This window comes from Pelophylax lessonae (genome assembly GCF_965119305.1).
Source record: "Pelophylax lessonae genome assembly, chromosome: 8".
Classification (NCBI taxonomy): Eukaryota; Metazoa; Chordata; class Amphibia; order Anura; family Ranidae; genus Pelophylax; species Pelophylax lessonae.
Window position 1 is genome coordinate 124,249,849 of NC_138775.1, and position 21,516 is coordinate 124,271,364.

The 21,516-nt window shown below is 46.1% G+C and overlaps 1 protein-coding gene across 2 annotated transcripts in view; it reads left to right on the forward strand.

Moving 5' to 3' along the window:
* TCF20 (transcription factor 20) overlaps positions 1 to 21,516 on the forward strand; it is a 325,469-nt gene that overhangs the window by 67,919 nt on the left and 236,034 nt on the right. The window lies entirely within an intron of this gene.

Below are 21,516 nucleotides of genomic sequence, written 5' to 3' on the forward strand. Positions count from 1 at the left end.
CAGTAAGGTGCCAATGAGTATAAGGTACCTACCTTCAGGGTCTGCAATGGATGAATGGAGTGTGAATGGTGCTGTTCTGTGGAAAGCTATCAAAACCCCTCTCTTCTTAACTGAGGCAGACGCTGTAAAAAATTGAGGATAAGAGGAAGTTAGGTATTTGGAAGTATGCGAGGCTGAAAAGTGCGTCTCCTGGAGGCAAGCTACATGCACATCAAGGGAGGCCAGTGAGCGAAAGGCCTTGCACCGTTTTTGTGGAGAGTTGAGACCCTGCACATTGAGGGTCAATACGTTCAAGGAGGCCATCGAGCAGGTGTGGGATGGAAGCCTAGGTCAAGGATCAGGGACATAGCAACCGGAGTCCCCCGGCGAGTAGGAGGGGAGAGGGGGGGGAGGGAGGAGGGGTAGAGAGAAGGCTCGGGCGAGGAAGAAAAAGGGAGGAAAGAGACACTGGGAGTAGCAGACATATCAGCACAAGCAAAAAATAAAAAAATAACATTTTCCGTCAATGTAGAGGGTGACCGTCACCACAGGAAGTCTCCTGAGGGAGGGTTTCCGGAGGCGGGTAGGGGCAGCAGTGGCAGCCGACGGGTGACAGATCCACCCGTGGGTGAGATAAGGTGGTGAAGTCCGTGTTGGTGACCAGGAGAGACATTGGTTAGTAGAAGGAGCAACCATGATAGGGTGTAGTATGACCAGTAGGAACGAGCAAAATGCTAAGAAACATAAAAGCATATATAAGCAAAAAACTCAAAATAAAAAATAAAAAATAAAAAAAAGGGGGGGGGGAGGGTCCATCTTTGTCCTCATCAAGAGAGGCTCTTTTAGTAAAAGAGGGAAAGAGGCTCCCGGAAGGAATAGGGTTACCGTGATTACCGTTGAGACTGGGTAGTTGCTGCTAGGATGGTCGTGCGAGTCGGTAGGACGGTGATCCATGATGTGGAGCTGGCGGACGAGCGATCCAGGGTCTGCCGTAGGAAGCCTGTGGGGCTGGCCTGGAAAACAAAGTCAGTCTAGGGGATAAATAAAAAAAAAAACTTGAAGTTAGCAGGTGGAGAACAGAGTGGCGGGAGTCACTCAAGTCAGGTGGTGCGAAAGAGGCAGGGACCTGTGTTGATGGGGCTCTCAGTCCATCGAGTCCATAAATGAAGGCAAGGGGGAGATGTGCCGGCACCGCTTAGGGGTAGTGGATGTAGTGGCGGTAGGTTTCAGAGGGGAGCGTGAGGCAGAGCGTCTGCGCTGTTGTTGAGCTGTGGGAGTCACATGGGCTGAAGTCAGGTGCAATTCCTGGAGAAGCTGCTGGAGGTCATCAGTGGTCTTGCAAGTGTGCTTGTGTCCCTGGTAGGTGAAGCGCAGAGAAAAGGGGAAGCCCCAGGAGTAAATGATACGGTGTTGTTGGAGAACTTGTAAGAGAGGTTTGAACGCCCTACGTAGCCTTGCAGAGATCAGTAAAGAGCTGGTATGTGTAGCCCTGGAAATGGAGGGTATCTTTCTGCCTTGCAGCCTGAAGGAGTTGTTCCTTGGTTTTGTAAAAATGGAGCTTGGCTATGATATCCCTGGGAGGTCCCTCAGGTTTGCGGGGGGCCAAAGCCCTGTGTATGCAGTCCATCTCCAGGCGTTCAATAGGGATGGAGGGGGAGAGTTCCTGGAAGAGGGCAGTCACAGTGGATTGTAAGTCCACCACAGTTTCAGGGATCCCCCTAATCCTGATATTGGAGTGTCTAGCCCTGTTCTCTTGGTCCTCTAAGTGAGCTTGCAAGAGTTGGTTTTCTTCCCTGAAGGCCTCTAGCTCATCAGCGTGATGAGAGACATTGATTTCAAGTTCATCAGCCCTGAGTTCTAGGTCAGCGATGCGTTGGCCCAGCTCTCTGATTTCTTTAGTGAGCCTGTCAGTTATCTGGTCTGAGGTGTGTTTCTGGGCCTTATGGAGGATGTGCTCAAAATTCTGCATCATATCAGTTGGTGAGCAGCCGTAAGCTGCAGTAGCCCCCTGAGTGAGTGAGTAGTCTGTGTCTGACTCGCCTTCATCAGGGTGAGGTAAATTGATCCTGGGGGTCCTGGATGTGCTGGGGCCGGCGCGGGAGACAAGCGGCGGCGCCATCTTGGATGATGCCCTGACCAGGACATCCCGGATATTGCGGCTCTTGAGCTTTGACTTGGTGCCTCCCGAGACCATGGCGGGGTGGAGGAGGGTTGCGTGACTCTGAGTGCGACTGGTCACCGTGGAGAGCGGGGGGCTGTCACCAATCGGAGCGGAGCTCAGTCAGACATGTCCGACTCGGCGAGTTCCGCGCATGCGCCCCTTCAGGGTTAATTTTGAAAGATTGTGTAGACAACCTAGGCTATTGGGTTACCATAATCCCTTGACTGTACAATTGGAAGCGAAACCCCCTTGAAGGTAAATGGGACTTTAAAGGTAACAAATTTCCTTAACCATAAGGCAAGTATAGTACTAAATTATATATAATAAAATTCTTTATTGAAAAGTTAATTGCAGAAGGTTCTCAACCAATGTTGAGTCCTACATGTGTAAGCATTGAAATACAATACATATGGCCAGAAACAAACTGACTCAACAAAACCATTACATAGATATAAAAACCGTGGAGTGCTACTTGTAGGAGTGGTTCACAATCCAACGCGTTTTGATAAATGTACAGTAAATAGTATATAGATCTTCGTCAGGGATTTTGATTCCACTCCTGAAAAAGTACACCATACAATAATCTTTATACAGCTTAGAAAAATTCAAACAGATAACACTATATATTATGCGCCAGCGATCATTTCCCCCATGGAGGCAATCCAAACCATCCCACCACAATCCGAACTCCACCCACCACACCCCATCCCACCGGCCCCGCAACATACCTGGCGTCCTAGCGCCCCGCTATGTTCCTCCTTAAAAGTGCATCCTGTATTCTCAGACTGAAGCTAGAGCCAAGTATAATTTTTCTTATTTCCTATTCCTAGGACAATGAACATATTAATTGATTAGGCTCCCATCATGTTAATCCCCTTCAGGCCCTCCTCCCAAATGTCGAAGGAAGGAGGGGAGAAGTGGTACATGAAGCAGAACCAGAATTATCAAGGGGTGGGGGGAAGGGGGGCGGGAGCAAAGCAAAGCTTCATAGATTATCAAGGGTCATCTGATGTGCATTGTCAAGAAGAGCCACTTCAGAAAAAATGTATGGCATTAGAAAAAGCAGCTTCGAAGAAAGTATGACATTCCCCTCCACTTGATCCCATCAAAGGAATATTGTTCATATTCCATATATTCTAAAGGAAGAGGAGGGGAAAAGAGATGTGGGGAGAAAAATTAGGAGATAGAGATGCCTATATCCAAGCCAGAATCTGTCTCTAATCCCCTAGCTGTTCCATCCATGAGTGCTACTTCTTACCTTAACAGGTCATGTAAATGAGGATCAGGGAGCTGTATTAAGCCTAAATAGAGGTTCACTTTCTAGGCAAAAACAGACCGCCCCTTCCCCCCCCCCCTTTTTTTTAACTGATCTGTTAGGTTTTCTGCAATCTGTTTGATTTATGGACTAGGATTAATACTGGGGATAACAGATGGTTTTCAAGATTCGGATATGAGACGACCCCTCCTTTCTTGCCTTGATAGTGGCATTCCCCTTATATCTAAAATTTAGCTATTATCTAAAATATGTTTTCATATATCTCATTTTGGGTTTTTATGAATATTGATTGAGTAATTGTGTTTATACGGTACATTTGTAAATGCGCTGTGCGATCAAGGTGTTCCCCCCCTGGTGGATGTCTGGGCTATGATACATCTGGGAGGACGCCTTCTGGCCTCCTGCCCCCAACCTTGGATCCCTCTTCTTCCCCCCCCCCCCCCCCCTTGGGGGAAATTTGGGAGGAGGACCTGAAGGGGATTAACATGATGGGAGCCTAATCAATTGATATGTTCATTGTCCTAGGAATAGGAAATAAGAAATTATACTTGGCTCTAGCTTCAGTCTGAGAATACAGGATGCACTTTTAAGGAGGAACATAGCAGGGCACTAGGATGCCAGGTATGTTGCGGGGGTGGTGGGTGGATGTGGGGGGGTGGGGTGGGTGGAGTTTGGGTTGTGGTGGGATGGTTTGGATTGCCTCCATGGGGGAAATGATCGCTGGCGCATAATAGTGTTATTGGTTTGAAGTTTTCTAAGCTGTATAAAGATTATTGTATGTTGTACTTTTTCAGGAGTGGAATCAGAATCCCTGACGAAGATCTATATACTATTTACTGTACATTTATCAAAACGCGTTGGATTGTGAACCACTCCTACAAGTAGCACTCCATGGTTTTTATATCTATGTAATGGTTTTGTTGAGCCAGTTTGTTTCTGGCCATATGTATTGTATTTCAATGCTTACACATGTAGGACTCAACATTGGTTGAGAACCTTCTGCAATTAACTTTTCAATAAAGAATTTTATTATATATATAATTTAGTACTATACTTGCCTTATGGTTAAGGAAATTGTTACCTTTTAAAGTCCCATTTACTTTTAAGGGGGTTTCTCTTCCAAGGGTTAAATTTCTTCTCTTCAGTCTTCACAAAAGAATCAGGGGCTACATTAACCCAGCTTGTAAGGCTAAACTAAATACTACACATCAGGAAGTACCACCATGGCTAACAGAAGATAGACTTAGAACTAAACTAGAGAAACTTCACATAAATCAGCGGGACCAGATGGCTTGCACCTGAAGGTTCTTAAAGAGCTCAGCCAGGTGATTGCCAGACCATTATTCCTGATCTTTAAGGATAGTCTACAGACGGGTATGGTGCCAGCTGATTGGAAAAAAGCCAACGTGGTACCAATATCTAAAAAAGGGGCGAGATATATCCCGGGTAACTATAGGCCGGTCAGCCTAACATCAGTAGTCTGCAAGATTTTGAAGGGGATGTTAAGGGACCATATACAAGACTTTAGTAATGAAAAGGGTATTATTTTTTTAAACTTCAACTTTATTAAAGTATCAGGTATACAAAAGGAAAACACATCACCCTCAGGAAGAGGGTTATAAAACCAGTCACTGTACCCAATGTGGGCACAAAACAAACAGGATACGCAAGGTGAGTGTTACAGAAATCTCATAATACATTTTAACAGGGAACACAAAAGGAGGAAGGGGGGGGTGAAGGGAAATCAAGAGAAGTCAAATAAGCAAGACAAATATGCAGGGATATCATCAATATACAATAGCTCCAATAAAAAGTTCAAGCAGCAAAAGAAAAACAGGTACTATACCTTACAGGTCTTTCAGGCGGCACACAGCTCCAGGAACAGGCCCTCCATGCCCACACGCTCCTCCGTCCCACACATTGTGGAGGACTAACCCTCCTCAGCAGCACAGGTTTTGACCATATCAACCCAGGCTCCCCTTATTTTGGTAAACTTAGCCGGACAACCCCTGGCCTCATATGTTAATTTGCACAAGGGAAGAACCTGATTCACCATAGTCTTCCAAAGATTCAATGAAATGCCAGACGTGTTGGTCCATTGCATCACAACCGTCTTCCTGGCATAGAATAGTAATCTTAGGAATTGTTTTTGGCTAGAGCGCAAACCCACTTCCTCTAAGATCACTAAATTGCACCATTTGGGGTTACACACATTGGGGAGATCAAAGTGAGCAGACAAAAAACCAGTAACCTGAGACCAAAAAGGCCTAATTTTATCGCATCCCCATAGCATGTGAAGCAGATCACCCGACATCTTACTGCATTCATGGCACTCTGCCGTAGGTCTGTGTTTCATGAGGAACAATCTACGAGGAGTATAGTAGGTGCGGTGAAAGATCCTCAACTGTATCAGCCTGTCTCTGGCGGAGATGGCTGTCGTAAAGTAGGTATGTAAAAGTTCTTCCCAGTCATCATCCGATAAGTCCGAAATATCTCTCACCCACCCAGCTCTAATGGCATCCAGCCTGGACGGTACAGTACAAATCAGGGCACTATAATAGGAGCTAGTTAATTTCGTATGAACATCGCCCAATAATTCCTTTTCAAACGGGGAGTTAGCCAGGGACACCGGGGCCGCACCCAACTGGGCCGCGGCCGCGTGCCGAAGCTGTAAGTAGCGGTAGTGCCAAGAGCCAGGTGCCTGAAAGTCCAGCTGAAACTGCCGGAAAGTCTTGAAGACTCAGTCGGAAAACAACTGGTGAGCATATTTGAGTCCCCTCCCCGCCCAAGCCTTAGCATCTGGTAGGTGCCTGAAGTGCGGGAGACGGGGATTGAACCAAAGAGGCTGATTAGGTGAAAACCCTTCCTCAGAATCCTACAGCAAGGCAGCACATCTAGCATAAATTTTAAGAGAAGATTCCAAAAGGGCCGTACCCTCAAAGGGGGCAACGGAATGACGGTAAATAAGATTCGTCAAGGTCTCAAAAGAGGAGACCACTGCCGCCTCAGCAGCCGTGGCTGCGTTGCCCCTCTGAGGGAAGAGCCATCCATGGACATGACCCAATTGTGCCGCATAATAATAAAGGCGCATGTTCGGTAGAGCCAGGCCTCCTAGGGAGACCGGTTGTTGGAAGTGTACTAAGCGAAAGCCGCGGCGTCTAAGGATACCAAAGAAATGCAGAGATGAGGGAATCCACCTCCCCAAAGAAGTGGTTCGGGATAAAGAGAGGGCAATTAGCCAGGATGTACAAAAACATATGGAGCATGATCATTTTAAACAAGTTCACTCTTCCTGCTAAAGTCAGTGGCAGATGCTTCCAATGCTCCATTTTAGACTTCAATAAGGTCAGGCAAGGGAGAAGATTATTAGGAACATACATGGAAAGAGGCTGCTGCACCATAAGGCCCAGATATCGGAAGGACATGGTAAGTCGCAAGGGACATCCCGGGGGCAGAGAAAGGGGGAGGTCTGGGTCAACCGGGAACAGACTGGACTTGGACCAGTTGACCTTAAAGCCAGAGAAGACCCCAAAGTCTTGAATAAGACCCAGGACCTTCATCAATGTGGAATGCGGATCCGACAAATAGAGCAACATGTCATCAGCATAAAGTGATACACATTCCTCGAGAGACCCTATACACATACCCTGGATCTCCGTGGAGTTGCGAAGGAGCTGTGCTAGGGGTTCAATAGCAAGCGTGAAAAGGAGCGGGGACAGGGGGCAGCCCTGCCGCGTACCCCGATGTATGTGTAGAGGCTGTGATACCGAACCGTTCACCCGGATACGCGCCAAGGGCTGGTCATAAAGGATCCGTACCCAGGTGAGGAAAACCCTACCAAAACCAAATTTTTCTAGTACATAAAACAAGTACGGCCATTCCACCGACTCAAATGCTTTTTGCGTATCCAGCGAGAGCACGACCCTAAGTAGGGGAGAAGAGGATGGGACCTGCAAGTTGGTAAATAAGCGACGGATATTAGTATACGCCGAACAACCCGGGATAAAGCCCGTTTGATCCACCCCCACTATAGCGTTAACCACCTTGTTCAGTCGCAAAGCAAGAATTTTGGATAGAATTTTGAGTTCCATGTTAATTAAAGAAATCGGGCGGTATGAATCACAGAGTTGTAAGTCTTTATGCGGTTTGGGGAGCAGGACTATAAGGGCTTCGCGCAACAAATCAGGTAGGCGACCCGCGTCATAGATGGCATTATACAAGGCTAACAGCGCGGGACTAACAATTCCCCGTGGTGCAGGTACCACTCAACCGGGAAACCGTCAGGGCCCGGAGTCTTGTGCTTGGGAAAAGATTTAATCGCTAGCTCATTCTCTTCCACAGTAATAGGCTCATCTAAAGTGTTGCTTTGTGCCCGCGTCAAATTGCGAAAGGATATCGAATCCACGTATTCATACAGTTCAGGAGGAGTATAGTGGGCTCTAGACGTATAAAGGTCAGTGTAATATGATAGAAATGCCTGAAGTATCTCCTCCGTAGAGGAGCACGTCCGACCAAGACCATCATACACCATGGGTATAGTAACAGGGTCGGGAATGGGGTTTGCCAAAAAGGCAAGGACACGACCATTCCTATCGCCTGATTCAAAAATGCGCTGGGACTGGTACAGAAGCCTCTTCTGCGTTTTTTTCCATAAGGGCGAGTTCATAGGTGCGTCGTGCAGAATTCCATAGGCGGTAATTCTCAGGGATAGGGTCCAACACATAGGCCCGTTCAGAATCACTAAAAGCATCTGCCACTTCATCGACATTCGCCGCCACGGCTTTCTTAAATGTTGTGACACCCTTCATATAGGCCCCCCTCAGCACCGCCTTGAAGGCATCCCAGCGAACCAAGTCCGAAGTTTCCCCGCCATTCTCCCCCCAGAAGTGGGACATAGCGGATGTGCATTCGGCCGACACTGGCGGTTCCACCAACCAGTAGGCACTCATGCGCCAGACCGCCCGCTGCGGCTGTCTGGCCACCATAATGTCCAACTCCAGGGGGAAGTGATCAGAGATCGCTCTAGGCAAGTAATGCACAGCGGTCACTTTGGGTAAGAGATCATGAGCAACAAATAACATGTCGAGCCTAGAAAAGGTGCCATGTGAACTAGAATGACAAGAATACTCTCTCCGGATATTTCCAACACCACGCATCAAGGAGGTTGTATGCAGAAGCCCAGTCCGCAAGGGACAGCGAGGGGCGCACAGAACCATGCAGCCGGTCAAGGGAGGGGCTCAACACCGCATTGAACCCCCCCCCCCCCACCACCACATGGCCCTGAGCGATGGAAAGGATATCGCTCATACAAGCGTCCAGGCGCTGAGCCTCCACAGGCGGAGGGAGATAGACATTCACATTTGTGAACAATTGGTTCAAATAGGAAAGGACCACTATAACGTAACAGCCAGAGCGATCGGTCTTGACCTCCACGATTTGTACGGGGCAGTCTCTAGTGATCAGGGTAGAGACTCCCCTAGAGTAGGAAGAATACGTGGCATGAAAAGCATGAGCAATACGGGGCCGTTTCAACGCCCTCGTTCAGGGATCCAATAAATAGGTTTCCGGCAGAAGGAGGATGTTGGCTTTTGTACATTTAACATAATCAAAGACCAGAGAACGTTTGATTTTGGAGTTCAGGCCCCGAACGTTCCATGTTAGTAATTTTAAAAGACATGACCTTGGGGGGTACATAGTGAAAAAACAATATAACAGCGTTTGCCGGTATCCCCCGGCAAATCCCCCCCCTCCCCCAACAAATGCATACATACCAACGGAGGAGGAGCGTGTGAGCAAGGAATATCCCAGGAGAACCCCCCTGGGCCGCATGACTGCTGAGACCTGAAGGCAAATAAAGCAGAATATCAGTGCTTGGACAAATACAGTAAAATACGAAAAAGGGAAGGCAGGGAAAAAGGGAAACGGGAAACAAAAAACCCAAACACCCCATACCCCCCCACCTGGCTCTCTGCCCAAAAGAAGAACTCGCAGAGAGCTTTAGCCCAGAAACCGTGTCCCAAAAAGGCATAACTATGCCAGAGTGTCCAAAAAGCAAGGTTGGAGAAAAAACAAAAAAAAAGTGAGTCCAAAAAGGGGGGTTTGGGAGAAAAAAGACAAACAAATGTCTAAGTACAGGGGGAGCCGGGGATAGCCAGAGTCCGGACGGCAGTGACAGTACATGGCAGGATAAGGATGTGAACGCCTTAAGAGAGAAAAAAAAAATAAAAATAGTTCCGTGGAAGTCCTAGGCCCAAACAACAAGAAAGAAAAATGTAGCAGCAGGGCTCAGGAACCAAGAAGAGATGTCCGGCAGGCCCAATAGGGGAAGGGCTCGAGCAGTAGCAGAGGTAGACCTACACAGAGATAGAGAAAAGCCATCAGCCTAAGCCATCCAACCATTCAGAAGCCTCCTTAGGAGAGAGGAAAAAATGCGCTTTGCCATCCATTGAGGATCCGTAGTTTAGCCGGGTACAGCATACTGTATTCCATGTGCTTGTCACGAAGTCTGCGCTTGACTGCATTAAAGGCTGTCCTCTGCTTTTGAGTGGAGGCCGAGTAATCAGGAAAAATAGAGATCTTGTAGCCATTAAACTGTAGATGAGGAAGGTTACGGGTGGCCCTCAGGATACGCTCCTTATCCCGGAAATGCAGGAATTTTGCCAGCAGGGGTCTCGGGGGTGCTCCAGGCGGGAGGGGACGCATAGGGACCCTATGTGCCCGTTCAATGGCAAATAAAGGGGACAGGTGTTCAGTTCCTATGACATTTTTCAGCCAGGATTCCAGAAAGTCCTCCACGTCCCTGCCCTCAGATTTTTCCGGAAAGCCTATAAAACGTAAATTGTTCCGCCGCATGCGGTCTTCAAGATCCCCCAGTTTAGTAGAATGTTCCTGCAAATCCCTCTGTTGGGATCTCACCTCAGCAGTTAGAGGGGTGACAGTATCCTCCACATCACTGATCTGTTGTTCTGCATTTGAAATCCTTGCACGAATCTTCTGCATATCATGCTTCACTATAGATAGATCAAGCCTGACAGTCTCTATTTGAGAGGTTAATGCAGCCTGGCAAGTACGTATAGCTTCCATGATGTGTTGCAGAGTGTGGTCCCCTCCTGCAGACCCCCCGCCATCCATCCCCCCTCCTGTGTGCCAGGTACAGAGGGCGCCCCCGCTTCCCACATCCCCTCAGCCTCCCAAGGGTCGGGGTCCTCCGCAAGGCCCAGCGGAGCCGGAGGTGATCCGCGAGAGGACACGGGGGGTCCGCAAAGTGGTCACTGATGGTGGTGGGAGGTCGGGGCTTAGAAGAGGCAGCACCCGGTCTACTTGATGGTGTGGGGATCCGGGTAGATGCCGGCGGGGAGCGCCCATGTTTTTCCCGAGGCGGGAGTACCTGCTGAGAGGAAGTGCCGGCGCCATCTTGAGAGGCCTCCCGGGTCGGACCGTTCCGAGAAGTCCCCGAGGATAGAGCCTTGCGAGCCGATCTTGACAATCGTGCAGGTAGGCACGGAAGGCAGAACACAAATGGGGTCCCAGGAGAGGTAAAAGTCCAAAGGAACTAAGCCGCGATCACTTCAGCATCTATGAAAGCCGTTCGTGCGCTGCTCACATGTCGGCCTCTAGCCACGCCCCCCCCCCCCGAAAACGGTATTATTAGTAGTAATCAGCATGGAGTTATGAAAAATCCTTCCTGCCAAACCAATCTATTAACCTTCTACAATGCAGTGAGCTGCCACCTAGATAAAGGTAAGCCTGTGGATGTGGTGTATCTGGACTTTGCAAAGGCCTTTGACACCGTTCCCCCACAAACACTTATTGTACAAACTAAGGAATGTAGGTATGGACCATAGGGTGAGTACCTGGATAGAGAACTGGCTACAGGGGAGAGTCCAGAGGGTGGTGATTAATGGGGAGTACTCGGATTGGGCGGGTTTGGAAAGTGCGGTCCCCAAGGTTCTGTCCTGGGACCAATCTTGTTTAATTTATTCATAAATGATCTAGGGGAGGGGATATCTAGCACAATCTCAGTATTTGCGGATGATACTAAACTAAGCATGCCATTATCTTCTATGCAGGATGTGGAAATCTTACAAGCTGACCTGAACAAAATAATGGGGTGGGCAACTACTACATGGCAGATGAGGTTTAATGTTGAAAAATGTAAAGTAATGCACTGTCAAATACGAAAGCAAGCTACTCAATAGGGGGGAAACCTCTGGGTGAATCTAAGATGGAAAAGGACCTGGGGGTCCTAGTGGACAACAATGCAATGCCAAACCACTGCAAGCAAAGCCAACAGAATACTGGCATGTATAAAAAGAGGGGATTCACTCCAGAAAAAGAGATTCTCCCACTCTACAAGACTCTGGTCCGGCCACATCTGGAGTATGCTGTCCAGTTCTGGGCACCGGTCCTCAGGAAGGATGTGCTGGAACTGGAGAGAGTCCAGATGTCAACGGGTCTGTGGTAGTGAGCCCTTCTAGATCCCCAGCTCAGGATTCCCCAGGGTGCGGAGTCTAAGCCCCAGCCTGTTTCTTCACCAGGGCCCCTGATGGTGGGGATGGACTTGCAGCAGACTGGAACCAGATTGCGGCTCCCAGGTAGGCCCAGCTGAGCATGTGGAGACCGCTGGCGTGTGCAGGGTAAACAGGAGAAAAGCCGAGGTCAGGACAGGCAGCAGACAAACGTAGACGGAGAAACAAAGCCGGGTCGGTACACAGGAGATCAGATACAATAGCCAAGGGATACACGGATGGGAGCTCAGAGAACAGCGAAGTTGCTCAAGCAAGGAACAGTGCACTGAGCCTGGGTATATATATAGGGAAGCAAACAGGGAGGTGACCCAGGAAGTAATTGACAGGAACAGGATATAACCCACAGTGGAGCAGGCGACGCCCATAGGAAACAGAGCAGCCCAAACACCACGTGAAGGGAGGCAAACAGAAGCACTGCAGCAAGGAGGTAAGAATATACAGACAAAACTATAGGCTAACTTGTGACACCAGAGAAGGGCAACAAAAATAATTAGGGGAATGGAGGGCATCGGCTATGAGGAAAGACTACAAGCATTGAACTTATACTCTCTGGAGAAGAGATGCTTGACGGGGGATATGATATCAATGTACAAATACTGTAATACTTTAGAGAAAGGGAATACAATAAGACACATGGCCACTCACTAAAACTAGAGGAAAAACTGTTTAACCTAAAAATACGTAAGGGGTTCTTTACTATGTAACGTTTTTGCCCATCTAGTGCACCTGGTAATTTCATTAACACCAAATCAGCTGAAACTGATTAACAACCCCCCTGCTACTTACCTGACCAGATCAATATCCTAGGAGTTTAATTGGCTTGATGCTACACTCTGATTAAAAAGTGTTCCTCTAATTTTTTTGTGAAGTATGTATGTATGTGTGTGTGTGTATATATACAGTATCTCACAAAAGTGAGTACACCTTCTCACATTTTTGTAAATATTTTATTATACCTTTTCATGTGACAACAATGAAGAAATTACACTTTGCTACACTGTAAAGTAGTGAGTGTACAGCTTGTATAACAGTGTAAATTTGCTGTCCCTTCAAAATAACTCAACACACAGCCATTCATGTCTAAACCGCTGGCAACAAAAGTGAGTATACCTCTAAGTGAACATGTCCAAATTGGGCCCAATTAGCCATTTCTCTCCCTGGTGTCATCTGATTCGTTAGTGTGAGAAGGTCTCAGGTGTGAATGGGGAGCAGGTGTGTTAAATTTGGTGTTATCGCGCTCTCTCTCTCTCTCTCATACTGATCACTGGAAGTTCAACATCGCACCTCATGGCAAAGAACTCTGAGGATCTGAAAAAAAGAATTGTTGCTCTGCATAAAGATGACCTAGGCTATAAGAAGATTACCAAGACCCTGAAACTGAGCTGCAGCACGATGGCCAAGACGATACAGCAGTTTAACAGGACAGGTTCCCCTCAGAACAGGCCTTGCCATGGTCAACCAAAGAAATAAAGTACACATGCTCAGCGTCTTTTTCAGAGGTTGTCTTTGGAAAATAGACGTATGAGTGCTGACAACATTGCTAATGAGGTTGAAGGGGTAGGGGGTCAGCCTGTCAGTGCTCAGAATATATGCTACACACTGCATCAAATTGGTCTGCATGACTGTCTTCCCAGAAGGAAACCTCTTCTAAAGATGATGCACAAGAAAGCCAAGCAGACCAAGGACATGGATTACTGGAACCATGTCCTGTGGTCTGAATAGACCAAGATAAACGTTTTTGGTTTAGATGGTGTCAAGCGTGTGTGATGACGACCAGGTGAGGAGCACAAAGACAAGTGTGTCTTGCCTACAGTCAAGTATGGTGGTGGGAGTGCCATGGTCTGGGATTGCATTAGTGCTGCCGGCACTTGGGAGCTACAGTTCGAGGGAACCATGAATGCCAACATGTACTGTGACATACTGAAGGAGAGCATGATCATTTCCCTATGGTGACTGGGCCACAGGGCAGTATTCCAACAAGCTTTGCTAAAGAAGCTGAGGGTAAAAGTGATAGACTGGCCAAGCATGTCTCCAGACCTAAACCCTATTGAGCATCTATGGGGCATCCTCAAACGAAAGGTGGAGGAGCGCAAGGTCTCTAATATCCACCAAATCCGTGATGTCGTCATGGAGGAGTGGAAGAGGATTCCAGTGGCAACCTGTGAAGCTCTGGTGAACTCCAAGCTCAAGAGGGTTATAGCAGTGCTGGAAAATAATAATGGCCGCACAAAATATTGACACTTTGGGCCCAATTTGGACATTTCCACTTAGGGGTGTACTCACTTTTGTTGCCAGCAGTTTAGACATTAACCACTTTAAGACCGGAAGATTTGACGCCCTTCCTGACCAGGCTCTATTTTGCTATTCGGCACTGCGTTACTTTAACAGATAATTGCGCGGTCGTGCAAAGCTATACCCAAATAAAATTTACATCCTTTTTTTCCCTACAAATAGAGCTTTCTTTTGGTGGTATTTGATCACCTGTGCGGGTTGTTTTTTTTTTTTTTTTTTTTTTAATTTTTGTGCTATAAACAAATAGAGCGACAATTTTGGGGAAAAAAAACACTTTGTTCACATGCTGCTATATAACTCCCAAAAAAAAATGTAAAAATCAAAATTTTTAATATTTTAGGCCAATTTGATTTCTGCTACATATTTTTGGTAAAAAAAATCACAATAAGCGTATTTTGATTGGTTTGCGCAAAAGTTATCGCGTTTTCTAACTACGGGAAAGATTTGTCATTTTTATTATTTTTTATTTTTTTCAAAGTAATGGCGGCGATCTGCGTTTGTTTTTTTGCGGGAGTCCGACATTGCGGCGGACAGATTGGACCCCTAACTCACATTTTTGACACTTTTGGGAGGACCAGTGACATTACTACAGTAATCAGTGCTAAAAATATGCACTGTTACTGTAATAATTACACTGGCAGGGAAGGGGTTAACACTGTGATCAAAGGGTTAAATGTGAGCCTTATGCTTACTGATGTGTGGGGTGGGGGTTCTGTGACACAGATCACAGGTTCAGCTATGCTGAATCCTGTGATCTCCGGTCTGTCATTGAGAAGAACCGCCTGCTTTGTTTACATAAGCAGGCGGGTCTTCTCACACTTTCCCCGACGATCGGGGAAGAGAGGCGGCAATCGCCGCCTCTCCTCCTCAGGTGTACGTCGCTGGACCCAGGGGAGCCGCACTGCTGCAGTAGGATTACGGTGAGCAGTCGGCAAGTGGTTAATAGCTGTGTGTTATTTTGAGGGGACAGCAAATATACACTGTTATTGAAGCTGTACACTCACTACTTTACTTTGTAGCAGACTATAATTTCTTCAGTATGGTCGCATGAAAAGATGTATAATAAAATATTTAAAAAAAATGTTAGGTGTGTATGTGTGTGTGTATATATGTATATATGTATATATATATATATATATATATATATATATATATATATATATATATATAAAGTTGACACTGTACAAATTGTGAGTAAAAAAGGAATGGACTAATTTACAAATCCCATAATCTTTTATATTTTATTCACAATATAATATAGATAACCTATCAAATGTTGAAAGTGAGACATTTTGAAATGTCATGCCAAATATTGGCTCATTTTGGATTTAATGAGAGCTACACATTCCAAAAAAGTTGGGACAGGTAGCAATAAGAGGCTGGAAGTTATCATCATCTACAGTGCATAATATCATCCAAAGATTCAGGGAATCTGGAACAATCTCTGTGCGAAAGGGTCAAGGCTGAAAAACCATATTGGATAACTGTGATCTTTGGGCCCTTAGACAGCACTGCATCACATACAGGAATGCTACTGTAATGGAAATCACAACATGGGCTCAGGAATACTTCCAGAAAACATTGTCGGTGAACAGAATCCACCGTGCCATTTGCCGTTGCCAGCCAAAACTCAATAGGCCAAAAAGAAGCCTAATCTAAACATGATCCAGAACCGCAGGCGTTTTCTCTGTGCCAAGGCTCATTTAAAATGGACTGTGACAAAGTGGAAAACTGTTCTGTGGTCAGACGAATCAAAATTTGAAGTTCTTTTTGGAAAACTGGGACACCATGTCATTCAGACTAAAGAGGACAAGGACAACCCAAGTTGTTTTCAGCGCTCAGTTCAGAAGCCTGCATCCCTGATGGTATGGTGGGGTTGCATGAGTGCATGTGGGTGGCATGGGCAGCTTACACATCTAGAAAGGCACCATCAATGCTGAAACGTATATCCAAGTTCTAGAACAACGTATGCTCCCATCCAGATGTTGTCTCTTGCAGGGAAGACCTTGCATTTTCCAACATGACAATGCCAGACCACATACTACATCAATTACAACATCATGGCTGCGTAGAAGAAGGATCCGGGTACTGAAATTGCCAGCCTGCAGTCCAGATCTTTCACCCATATAAACATTTGGTGCATCATAAAGGGGAAGATGCAACAAAGAAGACCTAAGACAGTTGAGCAACTAAAAACCTGTATTAAACAAGAATGGGACAACATTCCTATTCCTAAACTTGGGCAACTTGTCTCCTCAGTCCCCAGACATTTGCAGACTGTTATAAAATGAAGAGGTGATGCCACACAGTGGTAAACATGGCCTTGTCCCAACTTTTTTGAGATGTGTTGATGCCATAAAATTTAACCACTTTACCCCCAGCCCTATTTCGTACACTTTTTGTTCACAAGTTAAAACCAGTATTTTTTCCTAGAAAACTACTTAGAACCCCCAAACATTATATATATTTTTTTAGCAAAGACTCTGGAGAATAAAATGTCGGTCATTGCAAAATTTTTTGTCACGCGGTATTTGCGCAGCGGTCTTTAAAACGCCATTTTTTTTGAAAAAATTTGAAAAATCACATTTCACTGCATTTAAAAAATACTAAACAGTAAAGTTAGCCCATTTTTTTTGTATATTGTGAAAGATGATGTCACGCCGAGTAAATAGATACCAAACATGTTACGGTTTAAAATTGCGCCCCCCCGTGGGATGGCGACAAACTACGGTCAATAGAGATCTCAATCTGCGACGCTTTAAATTTATTTAACGGCTACCAGTTTAGAGTTAGAGTGTAGCTCTTTTTTTTAAGTTATTGCCCACGCTCTCGCGATCGCGGCGATACCTCACATGTGTGGTTTGAACAGCGATTTCATTTGCGGCTCGACTTGCGTGTACGTTTTTTTTTGTGCGCGAGCTAACGGTGACGGGGGCGGCTAAATTTTTTTTTTTTTTTTCCTATTTATTTTTTCTTTTTTTTTTAACTTTATTACAGGTTTTTTTTAAAAAAAAAAAATCTGATCACTTTTATTGCTGTCACAAGCAATGTATGACACCAATATATAGTGACCGGTACACTTTATGGAGGGATCGAGGGTCTAAAAGACCCTCGACCCCTCCACTACACTTCCCTGTATGCAAAACGCCGAAAACGGCATTTTTGCATACAGCCGTTTTTCAAATCTGCCGCCTTTTGCAGCAGAGTAACCCGGATGTGACGTGATGGACGCCGCCTCCGGGTTACGTCATCGGAGACCCGATCGATGCCGTTTCCGGCATTCATCGGGACTCCATCCAGCCGGCGGACGCGCGGAGCCCCGAGCAAAGCCGCGGAAGGCGGCGGGAGGGGGGGGACGTCCCCTCCCGCCCCCCCGGGTAACGATCGGGCGGCTCCCGAGCCGCATCGATCGTTACCGACGGAAAGCCGACCGTCGGCTTCAAACAACGTTACCGGGATGATGCCTCTAGCTAGAAGCATCATCCCGGTATAACCACTCAAAGTCAGCCGACGTAGATCTACGTGGCTGGTCGTTAAGTGGTTAAAATCAATTTATTTTTCCCTTAACCACTTGCCGACTGCCGTCAGTAGATTTACTGCGGCAGTCAGCCCCTCACAGGCAAAGTGACGTTAATTAACGTCACTAGCCTGTGAGGCTCTCGGGAGCTCCCGCGCGGTCACGGACCCCCCCGCGCGTGTGACCGGCGGACCCGATGTCCGCCGGTCACTCTGCGATCGGCGGGGGAGAGGGAGAAAGGCAGGCAGCTTGTGTAAACAAGCTGCCTGTCAGTTCTCCCTGTGTAGAAACACTGATCATACGGTTCTACTATGTAGGACTGTTGATCAGTGTAACTACAGCTCAACAGACAGCCAATCACAGTTAGAATCACGCCCCTAGGGACACACACAGCCCCTCCCTCTCAAATAAAGTTAACCCCTTCACTGCCAGTGTATTTTTACAGTAACAGTGAAATATATATATATAGCACTGATTACTGTAGAAATGTCACTGGTAACCCCAAAAGTGTCAATGTCAGTCAAGGGTGCGATCTGTCCGCCCCAATGTTGCAGTACCGCAAAAAAAAAACGCAGATCGCCGCCATTACGCGTAAAAAAAAAAACACAACAAAAATGACAAAAATCTTTCCCTTTGTTAGTAAACACAATAACTTTTGCGCAAACCAATCAAAATACGCTTTTTGCTTTTTTTTTTTTTTTTTTTTTTTTTTTTTTTTTCTTCCAAACATATGTAGCATAAAACAAATTGGCCGAAAATGTTAAAAAAATTTTGATTTTTACTTTTTTTGTTTTTGGGGAATTTCATATAAAAAAAATGTGAAAAATATTGTTATTTTTGCAAAATTGTCGCTCTTTTTTTGTTTATAGCGCGTGATCAAAAAATCGCACAGGTGATCAAATACCACCAAAAGAAAGCTCTGTTTGTGGGAAAAAAAGGACGTCAAATTCGTTTAGGTACAGCGTCGCACGACCGCGCAATTGTCCGTTAAAGTCACGCAGAGCCGAATCGCAAAATACCCCCTGGTCTTTTAGCAGCCAAATCCTCCGGGGCTTAAGTGGTTAAAATGATACATTTTCCCAGTTGAAACATTTGATATGTCATCTATGTTGTATTCGGAATAAAATATTGAAATTTGAAAGTTACACATCATTGCATTCCTTTTTTATTCACAATGTGTACAGTGTCCTAACTTTTTTGGAATCGGGTTTGTGTGTGTGTACATACATATATATTCAGCCAATATCGTTTTTTCTTTTGTTAGCGATATTTTGGTCATTGCTTATTGGTATCGGCCGATATTTTCGTACATTTAAAAACATTTTTTTGTTTTTTTACTTGACAGGTACTCTTGTGGAGGAATGTGGGAGGTCTAAAAGACCCCAAACCCCCCCCCCCCCCCTCTGCACTTAAAAGCATTCAAAACACCAATTTTTTTTACTCTGGTGCCAGTACCCGGAAGTAATGTCATGACATCACTTCTGGGTTTTTGCAGGGAGACCCGATCAGAGCCAAATGCGGCTTTGATCGGGTCTTCGGTGGCCGTGTAGGCTGGTTGCCCGGGTCTCCCAGTGGGACTGGAGACCCGAGCGAGCCGCCTAAGGCGGGGGGGGGTGCGTCCCATCCCCTTCCCTCCTTGTAATGAACCCCCGTCCCCTCCCCTCCTTGTAATGACAGCTGAGTGGCTTCTCAGCCGCAACGGTTGTCCGTTACAAGACAGCCGACCGTCGGCTATGGCGGTACCGTGGTGATGCCTCTAGCTGCAGGCATTACTCCGGTACAAGCACTTTTCGAAATATCGGTAACCTCTGGGGCCGATTCGGATATATTGGAGAAAGTGCATATTCTCTCGATATATTGGCTTTGCCGATCCTTAGTGTGTGTGTGTGTGTGTGTGTGTGTGTGTGTGTGTGTATATAGAGATAGATCTAGTGTGTGTGTGTGTGTGTGTGTGTGTGTATAGAGATAGATCGAGAAAGAGATACAGTATCTCATAAAAGTGAGTACACCCCTCACATTTTTGTAAATATTTTTATATCTTTTGATCTGACAACACTGAAGAAATGACACTTTGCTACAATGTAAAGTAGTGAGTGTACAGCTTGTATAACAGTGTAAATTTGCTGTCCCCTCAAAATACCTCAACACATAGCCATTAATGTCTAAACAGCTGGCAACAAAAGTGAGTACACCCCTAAGGGAAAACGTCCAAATTGGGCCAAAAGTGTCAATATTTTGTGTGGCCACAATTATTTTTCAGCACTGCCTTAACTCTCTCTTGATCATGGAGTCCTCTTCCACTCCTCCATGACAACTTCACAGAGCTGGTAGATGTTAGAGCCCTTGAGCTCCTCCACCTTTAGTTTGAGGATGCCCCACAGATGCTCAATAGGGTTTAGGTCTGGAGACATGCTTAGCCAGTCCATCACCTTTATCCTCAGCTTCTTTAGCAAGGCAGTGGTCATCTTGGAGGTTTGTTTGGTGTCGTTATCATGTTGGAATACTGCCCTGCGGCCCAGTCTGTTGAAGGGAGGGTATCCTGCTCTGCTTCAGTATGTCACAGTAAATGTTGGCTTTCATGGTTCCCTCAACGAACTGTAGTTCCTCAGTGCTGCAGACCATGAAACTCCCAGCATGCTTGACTGTAGGCAAGACACACTTGTCTTTGTACTCCTCACCTGGTTGCCACCACACACGCTTGACAGCATCTGAACCAAATAAGTTTATCTTGGTGTCATTAGACCATAGGACATGGTTCCAACAATCCATGTCCTTAGACTGCTTGTCTTCAACAAACTGTTTGCAGGCTTGTTTGTGCATCATCTTTAGAAGAGGCTTCCTTCTGGGATGACAGCCATGCAGACCAATTTGATGCAGTGCGCGGTGTATGGTCTGAGCACTGACAGGTTTACCCCACCCCTTCAACCGCTACAGCAGCAGTGCACTCATACGTCTATTTTCCAAAGACAACCTCTGGATATGACGCTTGTCACTCAACCTCTTTGGTCGACCATAGCGAGGCCTGTTCTTAGTGGAACCTGTCCTGTTAAATCTCTGTATGGTCTTGACCATCTTGCTTCGGCTCCGTTTCAGGGTCTTGGCAATCTTCTTATAGCCTAGGCGATCTTTATGTAGAGCAACAATTCTTTATTTTTATTTTTTTTTCAGATCCTAAGTTTTGCCATGGGGTGCCATGTTGACCCGTATGAGAGAGTGAGAGCGATAACACCAAATTTAACACACCTGCTCCCCATTCACACCTAAGACCTTGTAACACGAACGAGTCACATGACATCGGGGGAGGGACATGGGTAATTGGACCCGATTTTGACATTTTCACTTAGGGGTGTACTCATGTTTGTTGCCAGCAGTTTAGACATTAATGGCTGTGTGTTGAGGTATTTTGAGGGGACAGCAAATTTACACCTGTTATACAAGCTGTACACTCACTACTTTACATTGTAGCAAAGTGTAATTTCTTCAGCGTTGTCACAGGAAAAGAGAGAATATTTACAAAAATATTAGGGGTGTACTCACTTTTGTGAGATACTGTACATGCATACAATTCTACACCCACAGTTGATCCAGAGGAAGGCAAAAACCCCAATAAAACATGATCCAATTTGCTCCAGCAGTAGACACAATCCTTTCTGATCCCCTGGATAAACTTTAGCTATAAATATTAGTAACTAGTTATTTTATGTGCCAATGCTGGGTATGGCAACGGGACCACCACTTTGGGTTGTTTGTTGCTTTTTGTTTT